This window comes from Brassica napus, chromosome A3, assembly GCF_020379485.1.
Source record: "Brassica napus cultivar Da-Ae chromosome A3, Da-Ae, whole genome shotgun sequence".
NCBI classification, from domain to species: domain Eukaryota; kingdom Viridiplantae; phylum Streptophyta; class Magnoliopsida; order Brassicales; family Brassicaceae; genus Brassica; species Brassica napus.
In genome coordinates this window covers 35461152-35476029 of record NC_063436.1, presented here as the reverse complement: position 1 = coordinate 35476029, position 14878 = coordinate 35461152, and the positions used below count along the sequence as shown (strand labels likewise).

The following is a 14878-nucleotide window of genomic DNA, read 5'->3' as shown; positions in this document are numbered from 1 at the left end:
CGGTGACTAGACGGCGTAATTTTTCGGCTTCAAATTCAGCCGTTTTGACCATCAAACGGGCTGCAGAAAGTTATGGCACGTAAAAAAGATCGAAAACGGATTCTCAGGGTGTTTTTGATGCTTTCTTAACACCATTAACCTCGACGCACTTTTTCGCTCGAAACAAAACGGCCAGAAAATCATGTGGGCCCCACGGCCTTGCACTTGGATTGGCCGAGAAAAGGATATATAGAAACGAGAGTGATGTACTGACGGGTGCGATCATACCAGCACTAATGCACCGGATCCCATCAGAACTCCGCAGTGAAGCGTGCTTGGGCGAGAGTAGTACTAGGATTGGTGACCTCCCGGGAAGTCCTCGTGTTGCACTCCTTTTTATTTTTATAATTTTTTTTCAGCCTAAAACGAGTCAAAACTTAAAAACCTCATAACTTTTGAACCGTGAGGAACTACGTCGCCCATAGAACCATTTCGGAAAGCCCCAGAATCCATAATGGGCGGTGACTAGACGGCGTATTTTTTCGGGCTCAAATTCAGCCGTTTTGACCATCAAACGGGCTGCAGAAAGTTATGGCACGTAAAAAAGATCGAAAGCGGATTCTTAGGGTGTTTTTGATGCTTTCTTAACACCATTAACCTCGACGCACTTTTTCGCTCGAAACAAAACGGCAAAAAAATCATGTGGGCCCCACGGCCTTGCATTTGGATGGGCCGCGAAAAGGATATATAGAAACGAGAGTGATGTACTGACGGGTGCGATCATACCAGCACTAATGCACCGGATCCCATCAGAACTAAGCGTGCTTGGGCGAGAGTAGTACTAGGATTGGTGGCCTCCCGGGAATTCCTCGTGTTGCACTCCTTTTTATTTTTTTTTATTTTTTTTTCAGCCTAAAACGAGTCTAAACTTGAAAACTTCATAACTTTTGAACCGTGAGGAACTACGTCGCCCATAGCACCATTTCGGAAAGCCACAGAATCCATAACGGGTGGTGACTAGACGGCGTAATTTTTCGGCTTCAAATTCAGCCGTTTTGACCATCAAACGGGCTGCAGAAAGTTATGGCACGTAAAAAAGATCGAAAGCGGATTCTCAGGGTGTTTTTGATGCTTTCTTAACACCATTAACCTCGACGCACTTTTTCGCTCGAAACAAAACGGCCAGAAAATCATGTGGGCCCCACGGCCTTGCACTTGGATTGGCCGAGAAAAGGATATATAGAAACGAGAGTGATGTACTGATGGGTGCGATCATACCAGCACTAATGCACCGGATCCCATCAGAACTCCGCAGTGAAGCGTGCTTGGGCGAGAGTAGTACTAGGATTGGTGACCTCCCGGGAAGTCCTCGTGTTGCACTCCTTTTTATTTTTATATTTTTTTTCAGCCTAAAACGAGTCAAAACTTGAAAACCTCATAACTTTTGAACCGTGAGGAACTACGTCGCCCATAGCACCATTTCGGAAAGCCCCAGAATCCAAATGGGCGGTGACTAGACGGCGTAATTTTTCGGGTTCAAATTCAGCCGTTTTGACCCTCAAACGGGCTGCAGAAAGTTATGGCACGTAAAAAAGATCGAAAGCGGATTCTCAGGGTGTTTTTGATGCTTTCTTAACACCATTAACCTCGACGCACTTTTTCGCTCGAAACAAAATGGCAAGAAAATCATGTGGGCCCCACGGCCTTGCACTTGGATTGGCCGAGAAAAGGATATATAGAAACGAGAGTGATGTACTGACGGGTGCGATCATACCAGCACTAATGCACCGGATCCCATCAGAACTCCGCAGTGAAGCGTGCTTGGGCGAGAGTAGTACTAGGATTGGTGACCTCCCGGGAAGTCCTCGTGTTGCATCCCTTTTTTTTTTTTTTTTTTTTTTCAGCCTAAAACGAGTCTAAACTTGAAAACCTCATAACTTTTGAACCGTGAGGAACTACGTCGCCTATAGCACTATTTCGGAAAGCCCTAGAAAACATAATGGGCGGTGAATAGACGGCACAATTTTTCGGGCTCAAATTCAGCCGTTTTGACCCTCAAACGGGCTGCGGAAAGTTAAGGCACGTAAAAAAGATCGAAAACGGATTCTCAGGGTGTTTTTGATGCTTTCTTAACGCCATTAACCTCGACGCACTTTTTCGCTCGAAATAAAACGGCAAGAAAATCATGTGGGCCCCACGGCCTTACACTTGGATTGGCCGCGAAAAGGATATATAGAAACGAGAGTGATGTACTGACGGGTGCGATCATACCAGCACTAATGCACCGGATCCCATCAGAACTAAGCGTGCTTGGGCGAGAGTAGTACTAGGATTGGTGACCTCCCGGGAAGTCCTCGTGTTGCACTCCTTTTTATTTTTTTTATTTTTTTTCAGCCTAAAACGAGTCTAAACTTGAAAACCTCATAACTTTTGAACCGTGAGGAACTACGTCGCCCATAGCACCATTTCGGAAAGCCACAGAATCCATAATGGGCGGTGACTAGATGGCGTAATTGTTCGGCTTCAAATTCAGCCGTTTTGACCATCAAACGGGCTGCAGAAAGTTATGGCACGTAAAAAAGATCGAAAACGAATTCTCAGGGTGTTTTTGATGCTTTCTTAACACCATTAACCTCGATGCACTTTTTCGCTCGAAACAAAACAGCCAGAAAATCATGTGGGCCCCACGGCCTTGCACTTGGATTGGCCGAGAAAAGGATATATAGAAACGAGAGTGATGTTCTGATGGGTGCGATCATACCAGCACTAATGCACCGGATCCCATCAGAACTCTGCAGTGAAGCGTGCTTGGGCGAGAGTAGTACTAGGATTGGTGACCTCCCAGGAAGTCCTCGTGTTGCACTCCTTTTTATTTTTATAATTTTTTTTCAGCCTAAAACGAGTCAAGACTTAAAAACCTCATAACTTTTGAACCGTGAGGAACTACGTCGCCCATAGAACCATTTCGGAAAGCTCCAGAATCCATAATGGGCGGTGAATAGACGGCGTATTTTTCGGGTTCAAATTCAGCCGTTTTGACCATCAAACGGGCTGCAGAAAGTTATGGCACGTAAAAAAGATCGAAAGCGGATTCTTAGGGTGTTTTTGATGCTTTCTTAACACCATTAACCTCGACGCACTTTTTCGCTCGAAACAAAACGGCAAAAAAATCATGTGGGCCCCACGGCCTTGCATTTGGGTGGGCCGCGAAAAGGATATATAGAAACGAGAGTGATGTACTGACGGGTGCGATCATACCAGCACTAATGCACCGGATCCCATCAGAACTAAGCGTGCTTGGGCGAGAGTAGTACTAGGATTGGTGACCTCCCGGGAATTCCTCGTGTTGCACTCCTTTTTATTTTTTTTATTTTTTTTTCAGCCTAAAACGAGTCTAAACTTGAAAACCTCATAACTTTTGAACCGTGAGGAACTACGTCGCCCATAGCACCATTTCGGAAAGCCCCAGAATCCATAATGGGCGGTGACTAGACGGCGTAATTTTTCGGCTTCAAATTCAGCCGTTTTGACCATCAAACGGGCTGCAGAAAGTTATGGCACGTAAAAAAGATCGAAAGCGGATTCTCAGGGTGTTTTTGATGCTTTCTTAACACCATTAACCTCGACGCACTTTTTCGCTCGAAACAAAACAGCCAGAAAATCATGTGGGCCCCACGGCCTTGCACTTGGATTGGCCGAGAAAAGGATATATAAAAACGAGAGTGATGTACTGATGGGTGCGATCATACCAGCACTAATGCACCGGATCCCATCAGAACTAAGCGTGCTTGGGCGAGAGTAGTACTATGATTGGTGACCTCCCGGGAATTCCTCGTGTTGCACTCCTTTTTATTTTTTTTATTTTTTTTTCAGCCTAAAACGAGTCAAAACTTGAAAACCTCATAACTTTTGAACCGTGAGGAACTACGTCGCCCATAGAACCATTTCGGAAAGCCTCAGAATCCTAATGGGCGGTGAATAGACGGCGCAATTTTTCGGGTTCAAATTCAGCTGTTTTGACCCTCAAACGGGCTGCGGAAAGTTAAGGCACGTAAAAAAGATCGAAAACGGATTCTCAGGGTGTTTTTGATGCTTTCTTAACACCATTAACCTCGACGCACTTTTTCGCTCGAAACAAAACGGCAAGAAAATCATGTGGGCCCCACGGCCTTACACTTGGATTGGCCGCGAAAAGGATATATAGAAACGAGAGTGATGTACTGACGGGTGCGATCATACCAGCACTAATGCACCGGATCCCATCAGAACTAAGCGTGCTTGGGCGAGAGTAGTACTATGATTGGTGACCTCCCGGGAATTCCTCGTGTTGCACTCCTTTTTTTTTTTTTTTTTTTTTTTCAGCCTAAAACGAGTCTAAACTTGAAAACCTCATAACTTTTGAACCGTGAGGAACTACGTCGCCCATAGCACCATTTCGGAAAGCCCAGAATCCATAATGGGCGGTGACTAGACGGCGTAATTTTTCGGCTCAAATTCAGCCGTTTTGACCCTCAAACGGGCTGCAGAAAGTTATGGCACGTAAAAAAGATCGAAAACGGATTCTCAGGGTGTTTTTGATGCTTTCTTAACACCATTAACCTCGACGCACTTTTTCGCTCGAAACAAAACGGCCAGAAAATCATGTGGGCCCCACGGCCTTGCACTTGGATTGGCCGAGAAAAGGATATATAGAAACGAGAGTGATGTACTGACGGGTGCGATCATACCAGCACTAATGCACCGGATCCCATCAGAACTCCGCAGTGAAGCGTGCTTGGGCGAGAGTAGTACTAGGATTGGTGACCTCCCGGGAAGTCCTCGTGTTGCACTCCTTTTTATTTTTATAATTTTTTTTCAGCCTAAAACGAGTCAAAACTTAAAAACCTCATAACTTTTGAACCGTGAGGAACTACGTCGCCCATAGAACCATTTCGGAAAGCTCCAGAATCCATAATGGGCGGTGACTAGACGGCGTATTTTTTCGGGTTCAAATTCAGCCGTTTTGACCATCAAACGGGCTGCAGAAAGTTATGGCACGTAAAAAAGATCGAAAGCGGATTCTTAGGGTGTTTTTGATGCTTTCTTAACACCATTAACCTCGACGCACTTTTTCGCTCGAAACAAAACGGCAAAAAAATCATGTGGGCCCCACGGCCTTGCATTTGGATGGGCCGCGAAAAGGATATATAGAAACGAGAGTGATGTACTGACGGGTGCGATCATACCAGCACTAATGCACCGGATCCCATCAGAACTAAGCGTGCTTGGGCGAGAGTAGTACTAGGATTGGTGGCCTCCCGGGAATTCCTCGTGTTGCACTCCTTTTTATTTTTTTTTATTTTTTTTTCAGCCTAAAACGAGTCTAAACTTGAAAACTTCATAACTTTTGAACCGTGAGGAACTACGTCGCCCATAGCACCATTTCGGAAAGCCACATAATCCATAATGGGCGGTGACTAGATGGCGTAATATTTCGGCTTCATATTCAGCCGTTTTGACCATCAAACGGGCTGCAGAAAGTTATGGCACGTAAAAAAGATCGAAAGCGGATTCTCAGGGTGTTTTTGATGCTTTCTTAACACCATTAACCTCGACGCACTTTTTCGCTCGAAACAAAACAGCCAGAAAATCATGTGGGCCCCACGGCCTTGCACTTGGATTGGCCGAGAAAAGGATATATAAAAACGAGAGTGATGTACTGATGGGTGCGATCATACCAGCACTAATGCACCGGATCCCATCAGAACTCTGCAGTGAAGCGTGCTTGGGCAAGAGTAGTACTAGGATTGGTGACCTCCCGGGAAGTCCTCGTGTTGCACTTCTTTTTATTTTTATATTTTTTTTTCAGCCTAAAACGAGTCAAAACTTGAAAACCTCATAACTTTTGAACCGTGAGGAACTACGTCGCCCATAGAACCATTTCGGAAAAGCCTCAGAATCCAAATGGGCGGTGACTAGACGGCGTAATTTTTCGGGTTCAAATTCAGCCGTTTTGACCATCAAACGGGCTGCAGAAAGTTATGGCACGTAAAAAAGATCGAAAGCGGATTCTCAGGGTGTTTTTGATGCTTTCTTAACACCATTAACCTCGACGCACTTTTTCGCTCGAAACAAAATGGCAAGAAAATCATGTGGGCCCCACGGCCTTGCACTTGGATTGGCCGAGAAAAGGATATATAGAAACGAGAGTGATGTACTGACGGGTGCAATCATACCAGCACTAATGCACCGGATCCCATCAGAACTCCGCAGTGAAGCGTGCTTGGGCGAGAGTAGTACTAGGATTGGTGACCTCCCGGGAAGTCCTCGTGTTGCATCCCTTTTTATTTTTTATTTTTTTTTTTCAGCCTAAAACGAGTCTAAACTTGAAAACCTCATAACTTTTGAACCGTGAGGAACTACGTCACCGATTGCACCATTTCGGAAAGCCCTAGAAAACATAATGGGCGGTGAATAGACGGCACAATTTTTCGGGCTCAAATTCAGCCGTTTTGACCCTGAAACGGGCTGCGGAAAGTTAAGGCACGTAAAAAAGATCGAAAACGAATTATCAGGGTGTTTTTGATGCTTTCTTAACGCCATTAACCTCGACGCACTTTTTCGCTCGAAATAAAACGGCAAGAAAACATGTGGGCCCCACGGCCTTACACTTGGATTGGCCGCGAAAAGGATATATAGAAACGAGAGTGATGTACTGACGGGTGCGATCATACCAGCACTAATGCACCGGATCCCATCAGAACTAAGCGTGCTTGGGCGAGAGTAGTACTAGGATTGGTGACCTCCCGGGAAGTCCTCGTGTTGCACTCCTTTTTATTTTTTTTATTTTTTTTCAGCCTAAAACGAGTCTAAACTTGAAAATTTCATAACTTTTGAACCGTGAGGAACTACGTCGCCCATAGCACCATTTCGGAAAGTTCCAGAATCCATAATGGGCGGTGACAAGACGGCGTAATTTTTCGTGTTCAAATTCAGCCGTTTTGACCCTCAACTGGGCTGCAGAAAGTTATGGTACGTAAAAAAGATCGAAAGCAGATTCTCAGGGTGTTTTTGATGCTTTCTTAACACCATTAACCTCGACGCACTTTTTCGCTCGAAACAAAATTGCTAGAAAATCATGTGGGCCCCACGGCCTTGCACTTGGATTGGCCGAGAAAAGGATATATAGAAACGAGAGTGATGCACTGATGGGTGCGATCATACCAGCACTAATGCACTGGATCCCATCAGAACTTCGCAGTGAAGCCTGCTTGGGCGAGAGTAGTACTAGGATTGGTGACCTCCCGGGAAGTCCTTGTTGGGGTCAAAATCGGTCACAACGGAATCAATGTCTGAAAGTCCGTAAAAATCAGCATGAAATACCGAATGTCCGAAGGCAACGGACATGTATTCAAATCGGTCGCGGACAAGCTCGGGTATGGAAATCGGACCGCGGACAAGCCAAGCTCGATCGATACACGGCGACCAAGCATGCACACAGCTCGGTCGCCACGTAGCGACCGAGAGTCCATCCCGCTCGGTCGTTACGTAGCGACCGAGCTCGAGCCAAGCTCGGGTGCTACGTAGCGTCCGTTCCGCTCAGTCGCTATGTAGCGACCGAGCTCGAGCCAAGCTTGGTCGCTACGTAGCGACCGAGCTCTTACGAAATGTCGATTCTACACCAGTCCAAGAACTCTCGTCTATCCTTCGATGCTATCTCCCGAAGACTGTAGCAAACTCAGTTCATGTTTTCAGCCATTCTAAATCATCGAGCAAACTTTGCGGTAAAAACTGCGGAAAGTCTGTTCTTTATCGAAAGAAGTCGCAATAAACGTTTCGAGCCGGAATACGGCCCAAAGGGACCTAAGATATGACTCGAGGCCCATCTTACGATTTCTTAACCAAAAGCCCATAAACCGTAGGAAGGTTTACGCTTGGTTCGCAAGGGAAGATAAATGTCAAGTTTCCGCGGATAAGTACGGAATTTTGAAGATAATTACGAAGATCGGAAAAAATGGAATATCTCCATTTTATGCTATGACGGCTTAAGGGCAGAAGAGTAAAAGCGTAAACCGACCTTGGAGCGAGTATATAAGGAGTCCTAGGCGAGAGGCATAAAAAAAGGAGAACTTTTTAGACTCGGAATTCTTTGCACTTAGAAACTTTAGGCTTTATTCTCGACAAGTTCGGTTTCTATGTCTGGCACTCAGTTACTAGACGAACTCGCCCAGGCAGTTCGATCTCTTGTCCAGCTCTATCAATTGAACTACGTTCGGCTTGATCCTCGAAAGGGGTACGTAGGCAGCCTTTAACAAGGTTCAGTCCAAAAACAATCAAAAACCTTTTCTGTATCTTTTTCGTCTTTTGTTATCGAGCTGCGACTCAACTAGGTTTGAGCTATTAGGCCGCTAGAACTAAGTAACTCGCTGACAGCCTTTGCGGCCAAAACGTTTATGATCTCTTGTAATGATCGCAACGCTCTTACGCGGACTCGAAATGAGATCCACTGTTTTTTCTAAACTCGTTTGTTATCTTTTCATGATTTCTGCATATATTTGGTCATTTGTCGTTGGCTCTCGCAGAGATCCGGGACCTCTGGGAAATTAGGGTTTTCCTAGTTTTCCAATTTAAACGGAAATCGACAGTGCGAATTTCGGTTCCCACAGTTTGGCGCTAGAAGGAGGGGGGGTTACGGATTACTCTTACTCATGGCCACAAAACGCTTGATTGAAACGATGTCTGGATATATGAAAGACAAACTCGCAGCACTGACTGCTCCTATGGCCAACGCTTACGCAAACGCCGTAGTTTTCAACAAAATCATAAACTTAGTCGCGACCTTCCGCCACAGGAAGAGCACTAAAACAAGCTCGCGATTTCTCCCTGTAAACACGAAGGGACACGATAAATCTTATCAAAACCCGTAAGTTTGGCTCATTACCAAACAAAAGAAGTCTCAATGTATAAATATTTTACCAAAGCAAGTTTTCCGAAAACATTTTGGAAGGGTAAAACTCGTTCTCCCAAAAACCGCTGAAAAACCCCTAGGTTAATCGCGGAAAAAGGAAACAGAATCGATCGATTACACAGCTCGGTCACTACGTAGCGACCCAGCACGCACACTACTCGGTCGCTACGTAGTGACCGAGCACGCACACTGCTCAGTTGCTACGTAGCGACAGAGTACGAACACTGCACGGTCGCCACGTAGCGACAGAGCACGCACATGCTGCTCGGTCGCCACGTAGCGACCGAGCACGCACACTGCTCGGTCGTACGTAGCGACCGAGCACGCACACTGCTCTGTCGCTACGTAGCGACAGAGCACGAACACTGCTCGGTCCCTACGTAGCGACCGAGCACGCACACTGCTCGGTCGCTACGTAGCGACCGAGCACGCACACTGCTCGGTCGCTACGTAGCGACCGAGCACGCACACTGCTCGGTCGCTACGTAGCGACAGGGCACGAACACTGCTCGGTCGCTATGTAGAAACCGAGCATGCACACGCTGGTCGGTCACTACATAGCGATACATAGCGACCGAGCGCGCACATCGCTCGGTCGCTACGTAGCGACCGAGCACGCACACTGCTCGGTTGCTACGTAGCGACCGAGCACGCACACTGCTCGGTCGCTACATAGCGACCGAGCACGCACACTGCTCGGTCGTTACGTAGCGACCGAGCATGCACACGCTGCTCGGTCGCTACGTAGCGACCGAGCTCAAACCAGCTCTCCACTCGCTACGTAGCGACCTGTAAGGCGTAAAAAAGGTCCTCCTTTGGGTTCTCTTTTGAATCCTCATCCAAACGCTTTTTGTTTCGTCTCAATCAGAAATTCCGTTGAGATTTTACGACGAAAACAAGTAGGACTCTTCTTGGCTCGCTTCCACTCGCTACGTAGCGACCTGTCTGAGCTTCACTCGCTATGTAGCGACCGGTAAGGCATAAGAAAGGTCCTCCTTTGGGTTCTATTTTGAATCCTCATCGAAACGCTTTTTGTTTCGTCTCAATCGGAGTTTCCGTTGAGATTTTACGACGAAAACAAGTAGGACACTTCTTGGCTTGCTTCCACTCGCTACGTATCGACCTGTCTGACCTTCACTCGCTACGTAGCGACCGGTAAGGCCTCAGAAAGGTCCTCATTTGGATTCTTTTTTGAATCCTCGTCGAAACGCTTTTCGTTTCGTCTCAATCGGAATTCCGTTGAGATTTTACGATGAAAACAAGTAGGACTCTTCTTGGCTCGTTTCCACTCGCTACGTAGCGACCTGTCTGACCTTCATTCCCTACATAGCGACCTGTAAGGCCTCAGAAAGGTCCTCCTTTGGGTTCTCTTTTGAATCCTCATCAAAATTCTTTTCGTTTCTTCTCAATCGGAGTTTCTGTTGAGATTTTACGACGAAAAAAAGTAGGACTCTTCTTGGCTCGCTTCCACTCGCTATGTTGCTACCTGTCTGACCTTCACTCGCTACGTAGCGACCGGTAAAGCCTCCAAAAGGTCCTCCATTGGGTTCTCTTTTGAATCCTCATCGAAACACTTTTCGTTTCGTCTCAATCGGAGTTTCCGTTGAGATTTTACGACGAAAACAAGTAGGACTCTTCTTGGCTTACTTCCACTCGCTACGTAGCGACCTGTCAGACCCCCATCTCGCTACATTGCGACCTATCAGGCCTCAAAAAGCTCCTCCTTTGTGTTCTCTTTTGAATCCCGATCAAAACGCTTTTTGTTTCGTCTCAATCAGAGTTTTCGTCGAGATTTTACGACAAAAACAAGTAAAGCTCGTCTAAACTCCTTCGCTTGCTCCTATTCGCTCTTACTTCCAGCTTTGTGTTCTCCTTCAAATCTCGACCAAAACGTCTCTTGTTCCGATCGGAGTTACCATTGAAACTTTACGACAAAAAAAAAACAAAACCGCAAAGTCTTGTTTTCTCGCATAGGATTCAGATTAATCGTATAAAACGGCAACGGTTAACTTAACACCTTAGCCTCCTCAAATATACGATTATATTGAACCTTTTTACAAAATTTGACGTCATATCTAAGGAGAAGATAACAATCAAGTTCGGAAGATAAATGTCAAGTTTCAAAGAATAAACACCAATATCGGAAATGGCGAACATACACGAGAAGAGGAAAGGAAAATGAGCAAGCAAAACTGAGAAGAGACAAAACTGCATCTTCGAGAGAACTATGGTATTTCCGACTTGAAATGTTTGAAATCAGACTTGGAATTTTCGTAGGAGATTACTAAGAAATAAAAACGCCAATGAGACTGCCATAGAACTTTAGGGAACGTAAAACCTAGGTGGATAGTCTAGCGAACTAAGTCATAGGCGATTTGTCCTGTCTCGATATATTGCTCCATAATTGTTCATCTAGATCTTGCAAACCGATCTAAACTCTCCGAAAATCGAGAAATGATCGCCTCGCATATCAAACTCGCTTCCTAAAGAGAGAAAAAACTAGAGACATGAGCGTCGTCTTAAAACCGATTCGTTTCTGGCAATTTTCTCGGAACCGACATATTCCAAGTAGTCAACGTGGAAACAATCAAATCACAGTCCAAGCATCGTCTATAAATCGTCCCAAATTATCGATCATTCCAAATCTCAGAAGAAGAAACGTACACAACCCTTCAAAGTATCGGTTCAACCGTTTTCTTTCGTAAAAAAAAAGGGGGAGTAGGTATGTATACTATACTCGTATACTCCCAAAACTTCAAAAAACTTCTGCAAATCGTCAAGAATAGGCAAACGACAAACTAATATTCGTCTAAACGCTAGCAACATATCCAGACGATCATGAACATAAATCACAAAGACTATACATCATTTCTTGTCGCAATCATGCTACAGAAAACCTGTACCAATATCAAACTGAAACTCGACGATTACCCAAAGTATTGAAGCCCTTTGACGTAGAAACCCGCAGAAACAACGCTACTTTGACGTATGTATACATATCACTGATTTACAACCTTCGTAAAACCGGTTATATCATATAATAAATTATCGTATAGCCCACAGTCGGAAATCATATGATAAATCCTTCGTAACGAAACTAAGTCCTAACAACCAAACGGTTAACGGAAAATCTAAAATTTTCGAAAACTGACCAAGTTCAAAACGCTCCACGATTCACTTTAAGCCCGCAACATTTTAACCATAATACGCGGCATGTAAGGAAAAATTCGTAACAAAGCTTCAAGAGCTATACGAAACATCCTAAAAAATGCACGAAGTAGACCTCGGAAGGCCAACACTTCACAAAGCACTATGAAGGAAAACGCTTGTTCTCATGGACAAATTTACACGACACCTCAGTCATAATTCCTCGATCGCGAATAAAACTATTAGCATCCAAACAGGAACAACAATTTTGGCTGCGAACATTCGTAGTCAAACCAGAATATTTCTCAAACGCAGGGCTAAGACTAAACCCTTGCAACATCGCAAAATATCTTCAAGCCCGCGACCATTTCAAGCACGAAACGTGGCATACGAAAGAATAACAAATCTTCAGCATCGCGAGACGTCGCAGACGCCTGAAGATTAGTTCTTCGACGAAATTTTCTTCCTCGATAAAAACACCTTCATGGAAGACCAGACAGTCATACGCACTAACATCTTTTCAAAAAATATTCTTCGCGAAGACTCAAAATGGTAATTTTTACCATTAAGTTTGTTGCTGATCACAACAAACTCTTAACGTCCTAAACAGACTTCGTAGAGATGACTCTCGTACATCCGACACAAGGATAATAGCGCTATAAAAGAAACCCAAAATTTTTGGTCAGCACTTCCAGGAGGCTTAAAAATTGTCCTTGGAGAGATGCTCGGTTCCAACCATACAAGTCGTATAAGCCGAGAACCTATCGCGGACTTTAAATCGGTATGGAATCAGGATGAAACTGAAACGGAATACGTAAGTCGAATTAGTCATCGCACCCTCTAAAACCAGGAGTAAACCTAGGTCTTGCCCTAAACCCAGCGCACTGGTCTTGCCCTAAACCCAGCGCACTGGTCTTTAACATCTCTAGGCATAGTATCAAACACCCTGATACGAGATCCCAAAATTTGTCTCTTTGCCAATATTCGAGAATCTTCAGAAATCCCGCAAGTTTACACACTGCGGAAAACTCTCGAAACAGATTACGGATATAGCAGTTCACACAGAGTTAGTTTACGAGATGACAACTCGTAGTCTTCGTTCTACACCCATACAAAATGCCATCGGCAGCAACACGCTTTATAACTGCTACATAAAAACTAGACCATAAAGGTCCCATTGGAAAACTAGTCATAAGAACCATAACTCCAAGACGAACTACGAAAGGCTTGATCCCTTCGACAAGGGTACATAGGGAGCCGTCATAAGGCACAGCCCCAATCTTATCGTGTTCTACTTTTAGGAGAGCGAGAAGACCACTTACCACAGGCCTTTTCAACCATTAATTCCGCCTAACTCACCTAACTTGCCTAACTTGCCAAGCAACTCGCTAGAACCTCACGCTAGAAGCTCATGGTTCTAACGAGCTGGGGGGGCTAACTGTTGGGGTCAAAATCGGTCACAACGGAATCAATGTCTGAAAGTCCGTAAAAATCAGCATGAACGTTTTTACGAAAACTAATCTTCGTAAAGATATCTTTACGAAGAGCCTTGCGGTAAAATCTTGTTCAAATCTCAATCGAACAACTAAATACCGATTGTCCGAAGGCAACGGACATGTATCCAATTCGGCCACGGACAAGCTCGGAATGGAAATCGGACCGCGGACAAGCCAAGCTAGATCGATACACGGCGACCAAGCATGCACACAGCTCGGTCGCTACGTAGCGACCGAGCTCTTTCGAAATGTCGATTCGACACCAGTCCATGCACTCTCGTCTATCCTTTGATGCTATCTCCCGAAGACTGTAGCAAACTCAGTTCATGTTTTCCGCCATTCTAAATCATCGATCAAACTTTGCGGTAAAAACCGCGGAAAGTCTGTTCTTTATCGAAAGAAGTCGCAATAAACGTTTCAAGTCGGAATACGACCCAAAGGGACCTAAGATATGACTTGAGGCCCATCTTACGATTTCTTAACCAAAAGCCCGTAAACCGTAGGACGGTTTACACTTGGTTCGCAAGGGAAGATAAATGTCAAGTTTCCGCGGATAAATACGGAATTTTGAAGATAATTACGAACATCGGAAAAAATGGAATATCTCCATTTTATGCTATGACGGCTTAAGGGCAGAAGAGTAAAAGCGTAAACGGACCTTGGAGCGAGTATATAAGGAGTCCTAGGAGAGAGGCATAAAAAAAGGAGAACTTTTTAGACTCGAAATTCTTTGCACTTAGAAACTTTAGGCTTTATTCTCGACAAGTTCGGTTTCTATGTCTGGCACTCAGTTACTAGACGAACTCACCCAGGCAGTTCGATCTCTTTTCCAGCTCTATCAATTGAACTACGCTCGGCTTGATCCTCGAAAGGGGTACGTAGGCAGTCTTTAACAAGGTTCAGTCCGAAAACAATCAAAAACCTTTTCTGTATCTTTTTCGTCTTTTGTTATCGAGCTGCGACTCAACTAGGTTTGAGCTATTAGGCTGCTAGAACTAAGTAACTCGCTGACAGCCTTTGCGGCCAAAGCTTTTATGATCTCCTGTAATGATCGCAACGCTCTTACGCGGACTCGAAATAAGATCCATTGTTTTCTCTAAACTCGTTTGTTATCTTTTCATGATTTCCGCATATATTTAGTCACTTGTCGTTGGCTCTCGCAGAGATCCGGGACCTCTGGGAAATTAGGGTTTTCCTAGTTTCCCAATTTAAACGGAAATCGACAATGCGAATTTCGGTTCCCACAGTCCTCGTGTTGCACCCCTTTTATTTTTTAATTTTTTTTTTCAGCCTAAAACGAGTCTAAACA

At 44.9% G+C, this 14878-nt stretch overlaps 7 non-coding genes and 8 pseudogenes across 7 annotated transcripts; all 15 read left to right on the top strand.

The window, feature by feature from the left end:
* Positions 1-253: 253 nt before the first annotated feature.
* LOC125607389 lies at positions 254-372 on the top strand. Its single transcript, XR_007338548.1, has one exon. It is a non-coding gene; the product is annotated as a 5S ribosomal RNA (ribosomal RNA).
* Positions 373-751: 379 nt separating this feature from the next.
* On the top strand, positions 752-862 carry LOC125607665 (annotated as a pseudogene).
* Positions 863-1243: 381 nt separating this feature from the next.
* Positions 1244-1362, top strand: LOC125607388. The gene has a single exon (XR_007338547.1). It is a non-coding gene; the product is annotated as a 5S ribosomal RNA (ribosomal RNA).
* A 377-nt stretch (positions 1363-1739) lies between these two features.
* On the top strand, positions 1740-1858 carry LOC125607438. Its single transcript, XR_007338597.1, has one exon. It is a non-coding gene; the product is annotated as a 5S ribosomal RNA (ribosomal RNA).
* Positions 1859-2236: 378 nt separating this feature from the next.
* LOC125607653 lies at positions 2237-2347 on the top strand (annotated as a pseudogene).
* A 379-nt stretch (positions 2348-2726) lies between these two features.
* On the top strand, positions 2727-2845 carry LOC125607467. Its single transcript, XR_007338625.1, has one exon. It is a non-coding gene; the product is annotated as a 5S ribosomal RNA (ribosomal RNA).
* Positions 2846-3223: 378 nt separating this feature from the next.
* LOC125607655 lies at positions 3224-3334 on the top strand (annotated as a pseudogene).
* Positions 3335-3714: 380 nt separating this feature from the next.
* LOC125607657 lies at positions 3715-3825 on the top strand (annotated as a pseudogene).
* Positions 3826-4204: 379 nt separating this feature from the next.
* On the top strand, positions 4205-4315 carry LOC125607656 (annotated as a pseudogene).
* A 377-nt stretch (positions 4316-4692) lies between these two features.
* Positions 4693-4811, top strand: LOC125607387. The gene has a single exon (XR_007338546.1). It is a non-coding gene; the product is annotated as a 5S ribosomal RNA (ribosomal RNA).
* Positions 4812-5190: 379 nt separating this feature from the next.
* Positions 5191-5301, top strand: LOC125607664 (annotated as a pseudogene).
* A 381-nt stretch (positions 5302-5682) lies between these two features.
* LOC125607496 lies at positions 5683-5801 on the top strand. The gene has a single exon (XR_007338655.1). It is a non-coding gene; the product is annotated as a 5S ribosomal RNA (ribosomal RNA).
* A 379-nt stretch (positions 5802-6180) lies between these two features.
* Positions 6181-6299, top strand: LOC125607442. Its single transcript, XR_007338601.1, has one exon. It is a non-coding gene; the product is annotated as a 5S ribosomal RNA (ribosomal RNA).
* A 379-nt stretch (positions 6300-6678) lies between these two features.
* Positions 6679-6789, top strand: LOC125607652 (annotated as a pseudogene).
* Positions 6790-7168: 379 nt separating this feature from the next.
* LOC125607662 lies at positions 7169-7285 on the top strand (annotated as a pseudogene).
* Positions 7286-14878: the final 7593 nt, after the last annotated feature.